This window comes from Macaca mulatta, chromosome 15, assembly GCF_049350105.2.
Source record: "Macaca mulatta isolate MMU2019108-1 chromosome 15, T2T-MMU8v2.0, whole genome shotgun sequence".
Classification (NCBI taxonomy): Eukaryota; Metazoa; Chordata; class Mammalia; order Primates; family Cercopithecidae; genus Macaca; species Macaca mulatta.
In genome coordinates, this window is record NC_133420.1 from 48,171,371 (window position 1) to 48,188,931 (window position 17,561).

A 17,561-nucleotide genomic window follows, 5' to 3' on the forward strand; every position below is an offset into this window, starting at 1 on the left:
AGGAGAAGGTATGAAATTGTTATCTTCACAGTGGCAAAGCAGAGCATGGTTTCTGGGCATAGTTGAGTGCCCACATGAGGTTTGTTAGGACCTGAGACCTGCTGTGTGTGCAGGCAACCAAAGGTGGAGAGTTGAAGCTGGAGGAGGATTGGGTCTTGGTAGTTGAGTCCAGTAGCGAGTAGGGATGCAGAGAAGCTGACAGTACTTTTGAGGGATTGATTATACTGATGCAGTATAGAATCAAGGCTGGAGAAGTAGAGAGGAAAAGGCTGGTAAGCCAGAGAGAAAGGGGTGAGGATTAGAGGTCTTGACAAGGTCAAAGAAAGGTGGCAGTGGGAGTGACTGAGTAGGCAAACTTTAAGAGGATAGGAGGTGATGAGCAGAGCAAGATTTAAAAACAGGTTTGAGAAATAAATTTCCAGGGAAGACAAAGACTAGGGTGACCATAAGAAGATGGTGAAGTGGGATAGAGGAAGATTGGAACTCAGCAGGTCAAGGATTTGAGGCCAGGAGCATACGTGGGTTTCAGGGAAAGAAAATGGGCATAGGGATGGAAAGAGAAGTCTGTGAGGTGAACCATCTTTAGTGAGTGAGGCTGATAGCAGATGGCAGCAATAAGGAAGGTAGGAAGTGGGTACAACTTAATGAATGAGTTTCAAAGGAGTAGGAGATTTTGCAAGAAGTGGTTTGGAAGGGGCCTTAGGTGGGGAGGCAAGCAAAAAATCCAGTCACCTGACTTGGGTATGTGGAGTGTAAAGTGTTGGGGAGGAGGAGCCCTTAGGAGATTTCTGTTAAGGAAGGAGTTGATGTTCCAAGAACACATAAAAGATACAGAGACAGTTCGTGATCCAAAGCAAGATTCCAGCAGGTACTGTGAAAGGGACTGGGAGGGAGGGTTTGTTCAGGTTCAGGACGTGGCTCTAAATTTTGGCAGCACTGAGAATCAACTAGGGAGCTTTCCAAAGACAAAAGGGATGTTGGGATTCCACTCCCAGAGATTTTGCTGTAAATGGTCTTGAGTGTTGCCTGGACACTTTTGATGATCTCATGTGCATTCAAGGTTGAGAACCAGCAGTTTAAGGGATACAATATGGCCAGGAGATGATGGGTGACCAGTTGATCTCTCATTTCTGACAGTGATTGTGGTCAACACAATGAAATTCATTGATAGTCTCTTAGCATGAGATGGGCAAACATCCTAATTGTTGCAGAAGGTAGTTAACAGATGCTTTTTATTTCATGATTCAAAAGCAGTTTAAGAGATGAACATAAATATCATAGTGTTTCTTCTCATTCATATCGTTTCATAGCTCTTTACTGCCAACCTCCAAAAAATTCAGATGCTAAACTTGGTTGCTTTGTTACGGAACAAGTGTTTAGAGTAGATGCTTCAAACTTGAATATATTATCACCTATTTAAAATATTAAAGATATTAGAGTTAACTAAAGACCATACTTCATAAAAATCTCAGTATTTGCACAGCACAATTCAATGTCACATAAATTCTATTGTCCCCAAAATGGATTACTAATATTAATAAATCTAGAAATATTATTAGTGAGCACATTTTTACTTCTTGTCAATATAGTAATGAAGGTAAATATAGGATTTATAGTTCCATAGACTATAGAATAACTAGTCATTAAAATAAGGCAAATATTGGCTGGGTGTAGTGGCTCACACGTGTAATCCCAGCATTTTAGAAGGCCAAGGCGGGCAGATCACCTGAGGTCAGGGGTTTGAGACCAGCCTGACCAACATGGCGAAACCCTGTCTCCACTAAAAATATAAAAATTAGCTGGGCTTGGTGGTGGGCACCTGTAATCCCAGCTACTCAGGAGACTGAGGCAAAAGAATTGCTTAGACCCGGGAGGCGGAGGTTGCAGTGAGCTGAGATTGCACCACTGCACTTCAGCGTAGGTGACAGAGTGAGACTCCATCTCAAAAAGAAGAGGAGGGGAGGGGAGGGGAGAGGCAAATACAGTATTCTGTTACATGAATACTCCAAAATGTATAGTATAGCACACTACCCTGGAGTTGTTCATGGTCATCCAGAAGAAGCATGAGCTTAATGGCATGGCAGTTACTTTGGAGGAAGGCAAGGAATCCAACAGCTAGAATTTGAAGCAGAGCAACAGATGAAGCTGCAAGGGAAGGTTGGAGCCTTGAACACCTTGGAAATAATTTGGTCTCTAGTTCCCTGCATCACAATGTGTTTTATGTCATGGCATACGAAGAAAACAATATTTGAACCCCCCACTGGGTTGGAGTGGAAAGGATTTGGGAACATCTATATGTGGCTTAGTGAAAAAATGACATTTCTACTTAAAATCATTTTAACACAAAAACCAAATTGAAACTATTGCAGAGACTGTTAACTACTGAATTTGTATAAAACTTCCACAAAAATATCTTACCTAATTTTTTAGTGTGAAACTTCAAGCTCATTTTCATGAATGTAACTTCTTTAAAAATGTTTAATTGTGAAATACAGAAGAATATATAAAACATATGCACTATTTCAGAACTATCAGCAAAATGGCTAGCTGTGCAGTGATCACCCAGGTTATGAAATAGAACACTGCCAATGTCTTGAAAGTCCCCAGTGTAGTATACTGATCATACCTTCTTCCTCCACCTGCCAGGGATAACCCCATGTGGCTCTTGTGATAATTATACCCTTGCTTTTTTCTTTTTTTTCTTTTTTTTTTTTTTTTTTTCTGAAACAAAGTTGCACTCTTGCTGCCCAGGCTGAAGTGCAATGGCACGATCTCGGCTTACTGCAACTTCTGCCTCCCGAATTCAAGCAATGCTCCTGCCTCAGCCTCCTGAGTAGCTGGGATTACAGCCATGCGCCACCACACCCAGCTAATTTTGTATTTTTAGTAGAGACAGGGTTTCACCATGTTGGTCAGGCTGGTCTCGAACTCTTGACTTCAGATGATCCACCTGCCTCAGCCTCCCAAAGTGCTGAGATTACGGGCGTAAGCCACCGCGCCCGGCACCCTTGCTTTTTTCATATTTGTATATCCTAAACAAGATAATTCACCTGGTTTTGAATGCTATGTAAGTGGTATCATCCCGTGATCTGCTTCTTGCACTCAACATTATGCTTGTAAGTGTCACTAATATGCATAATTGTAGTTCATTTGTTTTCCTGATCCATAGTATTCCATTATATAGCTACACCATAATTTGTTTGTCCATTCTGCTGCTAATGGACTGGAGCTAGCCTCAGTTTTTATTTACAAAAAAATGCTGCCACAAATATACTCAAACACATCATCAGAACACATGTGAAAGAGGTTCTTTAAGGTGTGTATTTGGAGTAAAATCTCTGGGTCATGGAGCAGTGCTTCTCAAACATTAACATGTGCATGACATTCTGATTCAGCAGGTCTGAGGCAGGGTCTGCAATTCCGCTTTTTTTTTTTTTTTTTTTTTTTTTTTTTTTTTTTTTTTTTTTTTTTTTTTTTTGAGACAGAATCTCTGTCGCCCAGGCTGGAGTGCAGTGACACGATCTCAGCTCACTGCAACCTCCACCTCCAGGGTTCAAGCGATTCTCCTGCCTCAGCCTCCTGAGTAGCTGGGATTACAGGCGCACAATTCCACATTTTTAACAAGCACTCAGGAGATGCCAATGCTGCTGGTCCGGAAACCACATACGGTGAGCAGAGTACAAATTTGATCAATCTTATTAGATAATGCCACTTTCCCCAAGTACTTATAGGGATGAGTCCTTGCCATTCTACATACTCCATAGTGTCATTAGACTTAAATTTAAATGAAATAAAATCAAATTTGGCAGATGTGTAATTATATTTCCTGGTTTTATCTTGCATTTCTTTCTTTTTTTATTTTTACTTTTTTGAGACAGTCTCACTGTGTCATCTATGCTGGAGTGCAGTGGTGCAATCTCGGTTCACTGCAATCTCCGCCTCCCAGGTTCAAGTCATCCTCCTGCCTTGGCCTCCCAAAGTGCTGGGATTACAGGCATGAGCCACTGTGTCCAGCCTTATTTTGCATTTCTGTAACTACTAATGATGCTGAACATTTTCAGTACGCTATTGATTTTGTAGATTTTCTCTTTTGTGACCTGTTTAAGTCTTTGTCCCACTTTCCTATTGAATTGTCCATTCTTTACTAGGTGATTTGTAGGTATTCTTTATCCATTGTAGATACCAGTTCTTCATGGGCTTTTTGGTTGCAAATATATTCTCAGTGTGGAGTTAAGTAAACAGAAGTTCTGAATTTTGATATTGTTGACATTTTGAGGTCAGGTAGATAATTGCTTTTAACATTGAAAACACTTTTTATGATACACATTTTTTATGATAACTTATGCCAGATACAATTCCTAATCAAACTTTAAAATTTTATCTTCATATTTTCACTAATAACCAATAAAAGAAAACTTCAATCCAGCTACTCACGAGGCTGAGGCAGGAGAATCACTTGAACCTGGGAGGGAGAGGTTATAGTGAGCTGAGATAATACCACTGCACTCCAGCCTAGGCAACAAAGTGAGACCCTATCTCAAAAAAAGTTAAATTAAAATAAGTAAATAATAATTTAATTTTTGTTTGTTTGTTTTTGAGACAAAGTCTCACTCTGTTGCCCAAGCTGAAATGCAACGGCACGATCTCAGCTCACTGCAACCTCCGCCTCCCAGGTTCAAGCAATTCTCCTGCCTCAGCCTCCCAAGTAGCTGGGACTACAGGCAGGTGCCACCATGCCTTGCTAGTTTTTTTTTTTGTTTGTTTGTTTGGGGGGTTTTTTGGTATTTTTAGTAGAGACGGGGTTTCACTATGTTGGCCAGGCTGGTCTCAAACTCCTGAACTCGATCAGCCTCCCAAAGTGCTGGGATTACAGGCATGAGCCACTGCACCTGGCCCAATAATAATTTTTTTAAAAAGAAAAGTTTAATCACACAAATAGGTGACAAAAATTTAAAACACTTTGACAGCCAGCATCTGATTGTTAAACCAACATCTAAAATTTTATTTAAAAGAAACGTGAGTTCTTTCTTTGTCCAACGTAGTATTAAAATTTACTGTTATAATGCTGGTAGATTTAAAATCCAATTTTATGTCTTCCAATAAAATTTTTATTTATTTCTTTTTTTAAATTGTATTTTGAGACACAGTTTTGCTCTGTCATCCTGGCTGGAATTCAGGGGCGTGATCATGGTTCACTGCAGGCTGAAACTTCCAGGCTCAAGCCATCCTCCTGCCTCAAACTCCCCTGCCAGGCCCTCCAACCTGCAGTAGCTGGAGCTACAGGTACGCACCTCAGCCCTCCCAAAGTGCTGGGATTACAGGCATAAGCTGCCACTCCCGGCATCAAATTGTTCAAAATGATAATGCAACTAATTCTAAAAATGCACATGCACTGTTGGAGCAATCACCCTGTAGCCACACGGAGGGCACATCAGTGATTATTGAGCAAAAGAATCAAATACATGTGAAGACAGAGATTTGGACCAGTACGCCAGTTTGCAGCATTCTCCCTTCCCCAACCAGCCATACCTTGGGTTGAGCTTCCTGGACACCTGGCAACATTCTCCTTCTGCATCTCTATGGGTCACGTCTGCAGTGGGCAGTGGAGAACATGGGCAAACCTGGCCCAACTCAGGCTACCATCCAAGAAGCCTCAGGAGAAAGCTGCTTTTACCTGAAGCTCATAGGCCCAGGAGCAGCCTGGATCACTGGTCAATTGATGTTTTATACCACACCTGTAGCCTGTTTCCCTTCCCTGGGATACAGGCTGGGAAGCTATGCTCTAGTAAAGAAGAAACCTTAGAATACTTTAGGACATAGTAAGAAAGACCACTGGAGGCAGTGGATGAATGAGAACAGCTGTTCTCAATTGTGGCTGCATAGTCAAATCTACCAAGTTGCTTTAAAATTATCCTGGTAGCTGGGGCCTCACTTCCAGGGAGTCTGATTTAATTGCTATGGGTAAGGCAAAGACATCAGTAAATTTTTTTGAGATGGGGTCTAGCTATGTTGTCCAGGCTAGTCTCAAATTCCTGGGCTTAAGTGGTGCTCCAACCTCAGCATCCTGTGTAGCTAGGATTACAAGTGTGTGCCACCCTGCCTGGTCAGGCATCAGTAATTTTTTAAGAGTTCTCCAGATGATTTAAATAAGCAATTGGTCACGAAAATTGCTAGATTAGTGTGCTCCAGGGCAGGGATATCAGTGGGGAGCATACGCAGTAAGTAAGAAACTGGAGGACCTGGACTGTGTCTGCGAAGTTGAAGCAGGAGTGCTGATGTAGACCAGTATTTTTTTAGAGTGTAGTCGTCCGAACTTCTAACACATATAGGTTCCTGGGCTTCATCAATATAATTAGAATGTCTTGGGTGGGAACCAGTGATCTGCATTTTAAATAAGCTCCCCAGGTGATTCTTAGAACACTGATGTTTGAAACGTGGTAGATATTTTGCAGATAGAACCTACACCATTCTATCATTACCTACAGGTAATAATAAAAAGATTTTTAAAACTGACTTCAAGAATTCACTGGAGTGTTATATACCCACATGAAATACATGAATAATTCACCAAAAAGCATGTCTTAGAATAAGCTTCAGTGAAACTAGCAAAAGAACATATCCGGCCAACCTTCAGAAAATTAATACATCATTGCTCTCATAAGCCACGGTTTTGAACTTGTTTGTTACATAGCAATATATATAACTAACATAGCTTTGAATGGTATTCAATTTGCTGCCCATATGGAAGATGAGCATTACTTCAGAGTACAGAAGGAAATTGAGTGGAAGAAGCAATATTGTATTCATCTGGTTTCACCCTGCTAATAAAGACATACCCAAGACTGGGTAATTTAAACAGAAAAGAGGTTTAATGGACTCACAGTTTCACATGGCTGGGGAGGCCTCACAATCATGGCGGAAGACAAGGATGAGCAAGTCACATCTTACATGGATGGCAGCAGGCAGAGAGAGAGAGAACTTGTGCAGGAGAACTCCTCCTTATAAAACCATCAGATCTTGTGAGACTTAATCACTATCATGAGAACAGCACAGGAAAGACTGCCCCCGTGATTCAATTACCTCCCACTGGGTCCCTCCCATGACATGTGGGAGTTGTGGAAGCTATAATTCAAGATGAGACTTGGGTGGGTACATAGCCAAACCATATCAAATAGGTAAGAGCAAAGAATAATTAACTTGTTGACTCTTCTTAGCCTACCAGCAGTTTATACTCATATTACAAAGTATCATTTCCCTATAATACCAGAGAATCCGCTTACTTGCTTTTCTTTGTGTTTCAGTCCTCAGTTCTGAGATACTCACAAATTAGTGTAGTGTTGCAACAGTTGCACATGGCAGCTGAGGAACACTTTGCAAAAATCACAAAATTCATATTACCCTTGAATTTGTACATAAATATATAGACCTAGAGGTAATGTGAATAGTGATACTAATCATAATTCTCTCCATTGGAAAGTAGCTATACATTGAATACTAGAATGTAGTAGTTTTATTTTCTATTAAAATATTTCATAAGATTAGTTTTTTAAAAATTACAATCTTTGGCTTTATTGAATAATTTCTTCACATTTTCACTTTTTAATTTAAAACAATTTTGGATATTTAAAGATAAAAGTAACTTTTGAAAATAAAACTTTTAATTTACATTTTTAGATAAAAATATATTCAAAGTTTGAATATTTGAAAACAACTACACATCATTATTTAAGCTAAAGGCTTAATAAGGATCTAAAGGATCCTTGAAATGAGTACAGGTCAAGACCATAACAGAAATAGGTAATATAAAAGTAAAGTTCATGGCCAGGCATAGTGGCTCATGCTTGTAATCCCAGCACTTTGGGAGGCTGACAAGGGAGGATCCCTTGAGCCCAGTAGTTCAAGACCAGCCTGGGCAACACAAGGAGACTTTATCTCTTTAAAAAAAATGTTAAAAATTAGCGAAGTGTGGTGGCACGTAGTCTCAGCTACTCAGGAGGCTGAGGCGGGAGGATTGCTTGGATTGCTTGGAGATTGAGGCTGCGGTGAGCTGTAATTGTGCCATTGCACTATAGCCTGGGTGACAGAGTGAGACCCTATCTTGAAAATAAATAGATAAGTAAATAAAATAGAATCAGAAGAGAAACAAACTGAAAGGGAAAAACAGAAAATTTTCAAATAAGAGGCTATTTAAAATTTTAACACTGACAACAATAAAAACTAGCAGACTTTATTGAGTGTAACTCATGTAAAGTTCAGAAATAGGGCATTATAAATTATGAATGAAGATTACTCATGAAAATGAAACAGGTATTTATTCTTATCAAATTCGCAACTTGAACTTCAAGTCAGATTCAATCTTAGCAACTTCAAATTATTTGGTAAATGATTCTTTAGCTACTGTATTAGTCCATTCTCATATTGCTATAGAGAACTACCTGAGACTGGGTAATTTATGAAGAAAAGAAGTTTAATTGACTCACAGTTCCGCAGGTTTAACAGGAAGCAAGACTGGGAGGCCTCAGGAAGCTTACAATCCTGGTGGAAGTTGAAGGGGAAGCAAGCACCTTGTTCACATGGTGGCAGGAAAGAGAGAGAAGGAGAGTGAGGAGGGGAGGTGCCACATACTTCTAAGCCATCAGATCTTGTGAAAACTCACTCACTATCATGAGAACAGCATGGGGGAAATCCACCCCCAAGATCCAATCACCTCTTAACCAGGTCCCTCCCTCAACATTGGGAATTATAATTCAACAGGAGATTTGGGTGGGTACACAGAGCCAAACTATATCAGCTACTGATTATAAAAGTGAGATAGAAAAGAGAATTATTCATATCAAATACATAATTCAGGAGGAACAAATGTAACTCTCGGCTGCACCTTGCAAGATAGAGAAAATTATATCCATGAAATCAGCAAATTGGTTGAAAAGTTAGAACCTCCAGAGTGTCACTAGGTTTGTTGGATAATGATTCTGGAAATTGATCCTACTCCTTTAAATAGCATGAGATTCTTTGTAGCAAAACATAATGTGCTTCAAATTAATGATTATGATTTTTCCTCAGATAAGCAAAACAGAAAATTTGGTATTTCATCTGTATTTGTCTGTTTTCACACTGCTATAAAGAAATACCTGAGACTGGGTAATTTGTAAAGGAAAGAGGTTGAATTGACTCACAGTTTTGCATGGCTGGGAAGGCCTCAGGAAACTCACAATCATGGTGGAAGGTGCAGAAGAAGCAGGCACCTTCCTCACAAGGCGACAGGAGGGAGTGAGAGCAAGCAGGGGAGATGGCAGATGCTTATAAAACCATCAGCTCTCATAAAGATTCACTCACCATCACGAAAACAGCATGGGGAAGTCCAACTTCATGATCCAATCACTTCCCTCCCTCCCTGTACAAGTGGGGATTATAAGTCCCTCCCTTGACACATGGGGATGACAATTTGAGATGAGATTTGGGTGGTGACACAGAGCCAAACTACATCATCATCTAACACTAGTTCTTCTAAAAAGAGGGTATTAAGCATTACTATTTATTCTGTTGTTTTGACATCTAGGGTCTTACTAACTGTTGGGAGACTGGCCCTCCACAGGCTAGCCAGCCGATTCCTAGGGAGAGTAAAGGACTCATCTGTGAGCTGTCTTTCATATGCAGACCTACTGATCCCTAGCCCATATCCACATAGTGCTCTTACACTCAAGGCCACTATCCACCAACCCTGGTCACCCCAGAGCCAGGTATCAGGCAACTAGGGACAGCCCCTATACCCCTAGGGATCACTGAAATTATTCAAACTAGCCAATCCTAAACCTGCTTACCCTGCCTCATCTGTTCCTTCCTGTAGAAACCACAATACAGGCTCTTGCATATGTTTTCTCCTCACTCCTTTTGCTTCTTGACCAACCCTGGTGCTTACCTGTGAGGCATGTCCTCATGTATTAGTCTGTTGTCATACTGCTAATAAAGACATACTCGAGACTGGGTCATTTACAAAGGAAAGAAGTTTAATGGACTCACAGTTCCACATGTCTGGGGAAGCCTCACAATCATGGCAGAAGATGAAGGAAGAGCAAAAGGAAGTCTTATATGGTGTCAGGCAAAGAGGGCTTGTGCAGGGGAACTCCCGTTTATAAAACCATCAGATCTCGTGAGACTTATTCACCACTATGAGAACAGCATGGGAAAGACTCACCCCCATGATTCAATTACTTCCCACTGGGCCCATCCCACAACACATGGGAATTATGGGAGCCACAATTCAAGATGAGATTTGGGCAGGGACACAGCCAAACCATATCACCTCTCTTCTTGGAACTGTGAATAACAAACTATCTTTTCAATGGCAGTCATCTTTTGATCTGTTGGCCTTAGCATACACAAATAATAAAACCCACATTTTAAAGCACAGAGAAAGACCCTGTAGAAACTGGCTTTTATATTTTAAGTCCAAGGAAAAGCATTTTTGTGTTCCCATGATGTGTTTGACAAACCTAGTTTTCAGGATTATCTTTGACCAAGGTGTGTATTGATGACTACCTAAACTAGATTCTGCACTAGAATTTAGTAATCTAGATTCTTCATTAAAGGAATATGAAACATCACATGTACATAAAAAGGAAGCACATATGCAATTACTAAAACTGGGGGGGGGGGAAGGTGAGTAGGTTAGTAAACAGTAAACGATGATATTGAAAAATAACAAGTCAATACTGGCTAGGAATATTGGCTTAAGTTTCTTGAAAAACAACAGTATTAAGCCAAGCATTTTGGTGTCCTCTTTAAGCAATCTGCTTAACTGACTGCACAATGTCTAAAGAAAACAATGGAAAGTACTATAAATACTTTTGAAATTTGGTGCTAGAATGGCCAAATAGATAAAAATAAGGAGGCAAATGATTATTATCTAGGATGGATAATATTGATAATAATGATTGTAATATTAAAAATATTACTATCTTTTTTTACCTATAAATTCAAAGTAGGTAAAAAAGAAATGATTGTAATATTTTCAAAAAAGAAATTTATATTTGGTTCAATTTGATCATCAGAGACAAATGTCATTTCAACTAACAGTTATTATATGTATTGCTGAACTACCAGAAAAAGAAAACAAGAAAGTTGACGAGAATATTTTATTCATTTTATACCTTTTGCAAAAAGCATAGTTATTGTCTCTAGTGATGTGGGGGTTTGAGCACCTTTCCATATGCTTATCGATTTTTTTTTTTTTGAAGTACTTGCTTCTTTTCTGACAATTTCTGTATTCGATGTCTATTTCTTTCTTTTTTTTCTTCTTTTTCTTTTTTTTTTTTTTTTAGAGATGGGGTCTCACTGTGTTGCCTAGGCTGGTCCCAGACACCTGGGCTCAAGCAATTCTCCTGCTCTGTCTCCCAACGTGCTGAGATAACAGGTGTAAGCCACCATGCCCAGCCTAGAATGTCTATTTTTTATTGATTAGTTCTTTATATATTCTAGGTACAAGTCCGTTAACTGACTTTTTATATCTACTGAGTGCCTTGTATTTTTAGTCTTAGTATCTTTGATAAGAAATTCAGAATTTTAAAATTTTAATGTAGTTCATTTTAATCAATCATATCCTTTTTCATTGGCAGTTTTTCTGTCCCATTTAAACCATCTTTTCCTTCCCTGAATAAATGAAAATATTCTGATTTCTTCTAGAGGATGTATTGTCTTTTTAGATGTGGAACTACAATTTATTTAGAATTGAGTTTTGTGTATAATGTGAGGTAGGGGTCAAGATGTGGGTATCCATTAGGCTAAATACTGTTTGTTGAAAAGATCACCTTGGCTAGGCATGGGGACTCACGCCTGTAATCCCAGCACTTTTGGAGGCCAAGGCAGTTGAATCGCTTGAGTCCAGGAGTTCAAGATAAGCCTGGGCAACATCATGAGATCCGATCTCAAAGGAAAAAGAAAAAAGAAAAGGTCATTTTTTCCTTCCTCATTGCTCTGAAGTGCCACCTTTGTCATAAACATATTACGCTGTTCTATTTCAAGGGATTTTTCTGTTTTGACATAAATTTGTACATGACTTGAAATTGATTTAGATTCCCCCTCTCCTTAGGCCCCCATGTGAATTCAATACAGGAGCTGTTTGGGGGTTTAATTATTGTCACTAGACCATCAGAGAGCGTCTTCACGTAGTATATCAATTAGCTTTCAAGGTAAAGTATAAATTCTAATTTCTGGATGGATCAGAACTTTCTTTCAACTCTTACCTCATTCCTTTTTACTTCTGCAGACTGCAGTTATGAGGATGTCAGCACTGTTCTAGTTGGTTATTTGTCTTCCATATTCACAAACTTCCTAAAGGCCCAAATTGCTTATCTTTTCGTCACGGTTGTATTGATACCTTCTTTTTCCTTTGACCATTCAAAAGAATACCCACTCTCTCAGGAGGGTTGAGCTAAAGCTGGGGACACAGGAGCTAAATGGAGACACATAAAAGACTTATTCCTTAGGCTAGGCATGGTGGCTCATGCTATAATAATCTCAGCACTTTGGGAGTCCCAGATGGAAGGATTGCTTGAGGCCAGGAGTTCAAGACCAGCCTGGATTAAATGGTGACACCCCTATCTCCACACACACACACAAAAAAAAAGTTTAAAAAAGTAGCCAGACATGGTGGTGCATCCCTATGGTCCCAGCAACTCTGTAGGCTGAGGTGGGAGGATCGCTTGAGCCCAGGAGTACAAAGTTATAATAAACTGTGATAGTGCCAATGCACACTAGCCTGGGCAATGGAGCCAGACCCCCCCCCTTTTTTTTTTTTAAATAAAGACTTATTCCTTAGTGATTTTCCAGTGAGGAACTGGGGAGGCCATCTAGGTCTGTCTCCACCCAGAGTTTCTGGGAGGAACCCAGCAGTTGAGGACAAAACTTCCATGAGGCTCAAAGTCCAGCAAACATCTAATTTAATTCTAATTCTCCAAGTTCCTTTTGTTCTTGGACTTACCACATCCCCAAATCCACCAAAAGACAAATATAGCCAATTAGAATATCAAAAAGGGCCAAATTAAATGCCAAAACTCAAGAGGGAAAGTATACCAAAAGGAACAACTTTTACCTGACTAGTTCAGATTGGGTAATTTCTTTTTTTTTTTTTTGAGACTGAATCTCGCTCTGTCGCCCAGGCTGGAGTGCAGTGGCGCGATCTCGGCTCACTGCAAGCTCCGCCCCCCAGGTTCACGCCATTCTCCTGCCTCACCCTCCCATGTAGCTGGGACTACAGGTGCCTGCCACCACGCCCGGCTAATTTTTTTTTTTTTTTTTTTTTTTTTTTTTGTAGTTTTAGTAGAGATGGGGTTTCACCGTGTTAGCCAGGATGGTCTAGATCTCCTGACCTCATGATCCGCCTGTCTTGGCCTCCCAAAGTGCTGGGATTACAGGCATGAGCCACCGCGCCCACCAGGTTGGGTAATTTCTGTAAGTCCAGGAGTCATTAACAAAACCTCTTGGGACCCAAAAGTTATTCTCCAAAAGACAGAGACGCAGCTGAAATCTTTGGTAAAAACCAAAACAGAAACTAGTAGGACTTTTTAATTTCTCTGGAGTGCAGGGCGCACATGTAGATTTGTTCACAAATTAACATGCTCTTCAGATGCCTCCAGTGTAGGTGAGTAACAGCAGAGGCCCACAACTGGGATAATAGCCTAGGCAGAAGCTCACAGCCTGAGTAACAAGGCAGGGCAAAATTTACAGTTCAGATAGCTATGGGTAAAGTCCAGGCTGAAAATCTGTGAAACTGGATTCACTATTCTTTTCTGAATCTGTGTGACAGGTTCAAAGTTCAAGGAGCAGTGCAGAGGGTCCACATCTACCTATGGGACAACAGGGCAGAGAACTCAGAGCTGGGAATCTAGAAAGATGGAGACTGGAAGCAGAGCCCTTCCCCTCCCACCGCTACTCCAGTATAAATGCATTTCTCCAAACAGACCAGCCAGGACCATGAACAGAAAAAAAAGTTTTTCTGGGCCAGGAGCAGTGGCTCACGATCCCAGAACTTTGGGAGGCCGAGGTGGGTGGATCACGAGGTCAGGAGTTCAAGACCAGCCTGGTCAGCATGCTGAAACCCCGCCTCTACTAAAAATACAAAAATTAGCTGGGCATCGTGGTACGTGCCTGTAATCCCAGCTACTCAGGAGGCTGAGGCAGGAGAATCACTTGAATTGGGAGGTGGAGGTTGCAGTGGCCAAGATCATGCCACTGCACTCCAGCCTGGGTGACAGAGTGAGACTCTGTCCCAAAAAAAGAAAAAAGAAAAGAAAAAGGAAAGGAAAAAAAAGTTTTTCTGAAAGTAGGAGGTTGACAAGCAACCGTTTAAATAGCTCAGTGGTTCTTGACCTTGGCTGCACCCTGGCAAGTTTCAAAACAGGGTCTCCCTCTGTTGCCCAGGCTGAAGTGCAGTGATGCAATCTTGGCTCACTGCAACCTCTGCTTCCCAGGCTCAAGCGATCCCCCCACCTCAGCCTCTCAAGTGTCTGGGATCTCAGATGTGTGCCACCACACCCAGCTAAATTTTGTAGTTTTTATAGAAGCAGGGTTTCACCATGTTGCCCAGGCTGGTCTCAAACTCCTGAGTTCAGGTGATCCTCCTGCCTCAGCCTCTCAAAGTCCCAGGATTACAGGCATGAGCCACTGTACCCAGCACCCCTAGCAAGTTTCAAAAGTACTGATTGATGTCTGGGCTCTACCTGCTCCTGTGATTTGGATTCAATTACTGTGGGATGAAGCCCCAGTGTAAGTAATTTTTTTAAGTTACCCAAGTAATTCTTAATGTGCAGTCTGGGTTGAGAGCTCCCAAATTAATTTAAGCACCTTAGGACAGCAGTCATCTGACCACAGCTTAAAGAGCGAACAGTCCCCAAGAGTGTGGGCCCAAACTGCTGGAAAGACTTTTCAATGATTAGATTCCGGGTGAGTTAATTAAAGGAATACTTGAAGATTATGCAGCAAAAGATCAAGTTGTTTCTAGGTGTTCACTTACTTTAAAGCTTGTACAAAACATTATCTGACAACTTGACTAAAGTTGTTTAACCTAGTAATTTTTTTAAAGGTGTTGTTATAATAAAACGTGGGGAGAACATCTCATGACTCCAATAAACTCAGACTTCAGTACCATGGGATATGAGGTATGGGGGAGTGAAAGAAACATGAGCTTTGAGAAGAGAACAAAGTAGGTGTAAAACCTGTGCTGCCAGTTTTTAGCTGCAGGACCTGAGGTGGCTCACTGAACCTTTTTGAGCCTGGAGTACCTCATCCGTAAGATGGGGATGTTAATACCTGTTTTTTAGGAAGCTTGTAAGGATGAAATGGGATGGCGTATTTAAAACACGTTTGTTGGTTAGACTCTTTGATGTCGGAGCCACCTGGGTTAATTTGGGGTTATGATGAGATGCTCAGGGAAAGTAACAGTCATGAGCCCTAGCTGGAATTCCCTGGGGCCACTGTGCTATCTTTGGGATGGGAGGCAGTCCTGGCCACCTCCGCATCAGGCATCATTCATTCTGGCATTCTGTCATAATCATGGTTCATATGCTTTCCATGTCTTTTCTTTGACTGTGGATGAAGGGCCTCTTTCCTGTTTTATTCTGAAGTCCAACTAGCTGGACCTGCTTACCCTCCTGTAGAGGAGCCCTGCTTACTAGAGCTTCCACCCCAGGCCACTTCACAGCCGCTGGCTGACCCTAGATGGCTGCTCAAGGAGAGTGGTGAGGTCACATGGCACCGAGCTTGCATGGGGAGCCTTTGTGCTTCCCAGAAGGGGAGTCGATAGCAGGCAAGTGTCTGGTCTGGCCTGTCTGGTTCTGTTCTGCATATTCCAGCCTTTAGGAGCTCACTAAATAGCAGCTGGGCCAGGCGCAGTGGCTCACATCTGTAGTCCCAGCACTTTTAGAGGCCGAGTCCAGAGGATTGCTTAGGGCCAGGAATTTGAGACCAGCATGGGAAAAAGCTCAAGTGATCCACCTACCTCGGTCTCTCAAAGTGCTGGGATTATAGGCATGAGCCACCACGCCCAGGCGGCTGTTATAGTACATTGTGTTTTATCATTGGTAAAACTGTTTTTAAATTTTGTAATATCTGTTCTTAGGTATTTTAGATGAATTACTAAGTTTGGTTGTTCCATAGTGTTCCTTCAGTATCTTTTATATGATATCTGTTGGGAAACAGAGAAACCTCAGCTCTATTAAAAAATAAAATTAGGCCAGGCATGGTGACTCACACCTGTAATCCCAGCACTTTGGGAGGCTGAGGTGGGTGGATCACGAGGTCAGGAGTTCAAGACCAGCCTGGCCAACATGGTGAAACCCCATCTCTACTAAAAATACAAAAATTAGCAGGGCGCGGTGGCGGGCACCTGTAGTCCCAGCTATTCGGGAGGCTGAGGCAGAAGAATCACTTTAACCCAGGAAGTGGAAGTTGTAGCGAGCCAAGATCTCACCACAACACTCTAGCCTGGGCGACAGAGCAAGACTCCGTCTCAAAAAAAAGGAAATTAAAATTAAAAAGAAAAAAAAGAAGCCAGGTGTGGTGGCTCATGCCTGTAATCCCAACACTTTGGAAAGCCAAGCAGGCGGATCATTTGAGGCTAGGAGTTCGAGACCAGCCTGGCCAACATGGTGAAACCCAGTCTCTACTAGAAATACAAAAATTAGCCCGGCGTGGTGACACACACCTGTAATCCCAGCTACCCGGGAGGCTGAGACACAATAATCGCTTGAACCGGGGAGGCTGCAGTGAGCTGAGGTCGCACCACTGAGCTCCAGCCTGGGTAACAGAACGAGACTCGTCCGTCTCAAACAAGGACAACAAAAAGGCAGCTGAAACGTCAAAAACCCGTTTTTTTGTCTGGCTATGACTCAAAGTCCCCACTAGAGGGCAGGAAACTTACATTTAAGATGGATTTTATGTTCTAAAGGTTAATAAACTGGATAAATTATAATGATTATTGGAATCATAGTTATAGGTAACAATTGTCGCACACTTTCTAAGATCCAGGCACTCCTCTAAGCACTTTATATGCATTATAGTATTTAAGTTATTTACTGTATTCTGTTTATCTAGTTCTTACCATAAATTGTAGCCATACAATTATTAGTTAACTTGCTCTTCACTTCTGTCCCCACCACTGGACTGGAAGTTCCATGAGGATAGTGTCTGTTGTATTCGCTATTCTATACTTAGTACTGTGTCTGGAATATTATAGTGACTGAATAAGTACTTGTTGAATGAATAAAAGAATCCTGACTTCAAAACCAAAAGATAGGAGCTGTTATTTTTATTTATTTGGTTTTTTTTTAGTTTTTGGGACAGGGTCTCACTCTGTCCCCCAGGCTGAAGGGCAGTGGCATGATCCTGACTCACTGCAGCCTCAACCTCCTGAGCTCAAGTGATCCTCCCAAGCAGCTGAGACTATAGGTGCACACCACCATGTCTGACTAATTTTTGTATTTTTTGTAGAGAGGGGTTTTACCATGTTGCATAGGTTGCTCTTAAACTCCTGGGCTCAAGTGATCCACCTACCTCGGTCTCTCAAA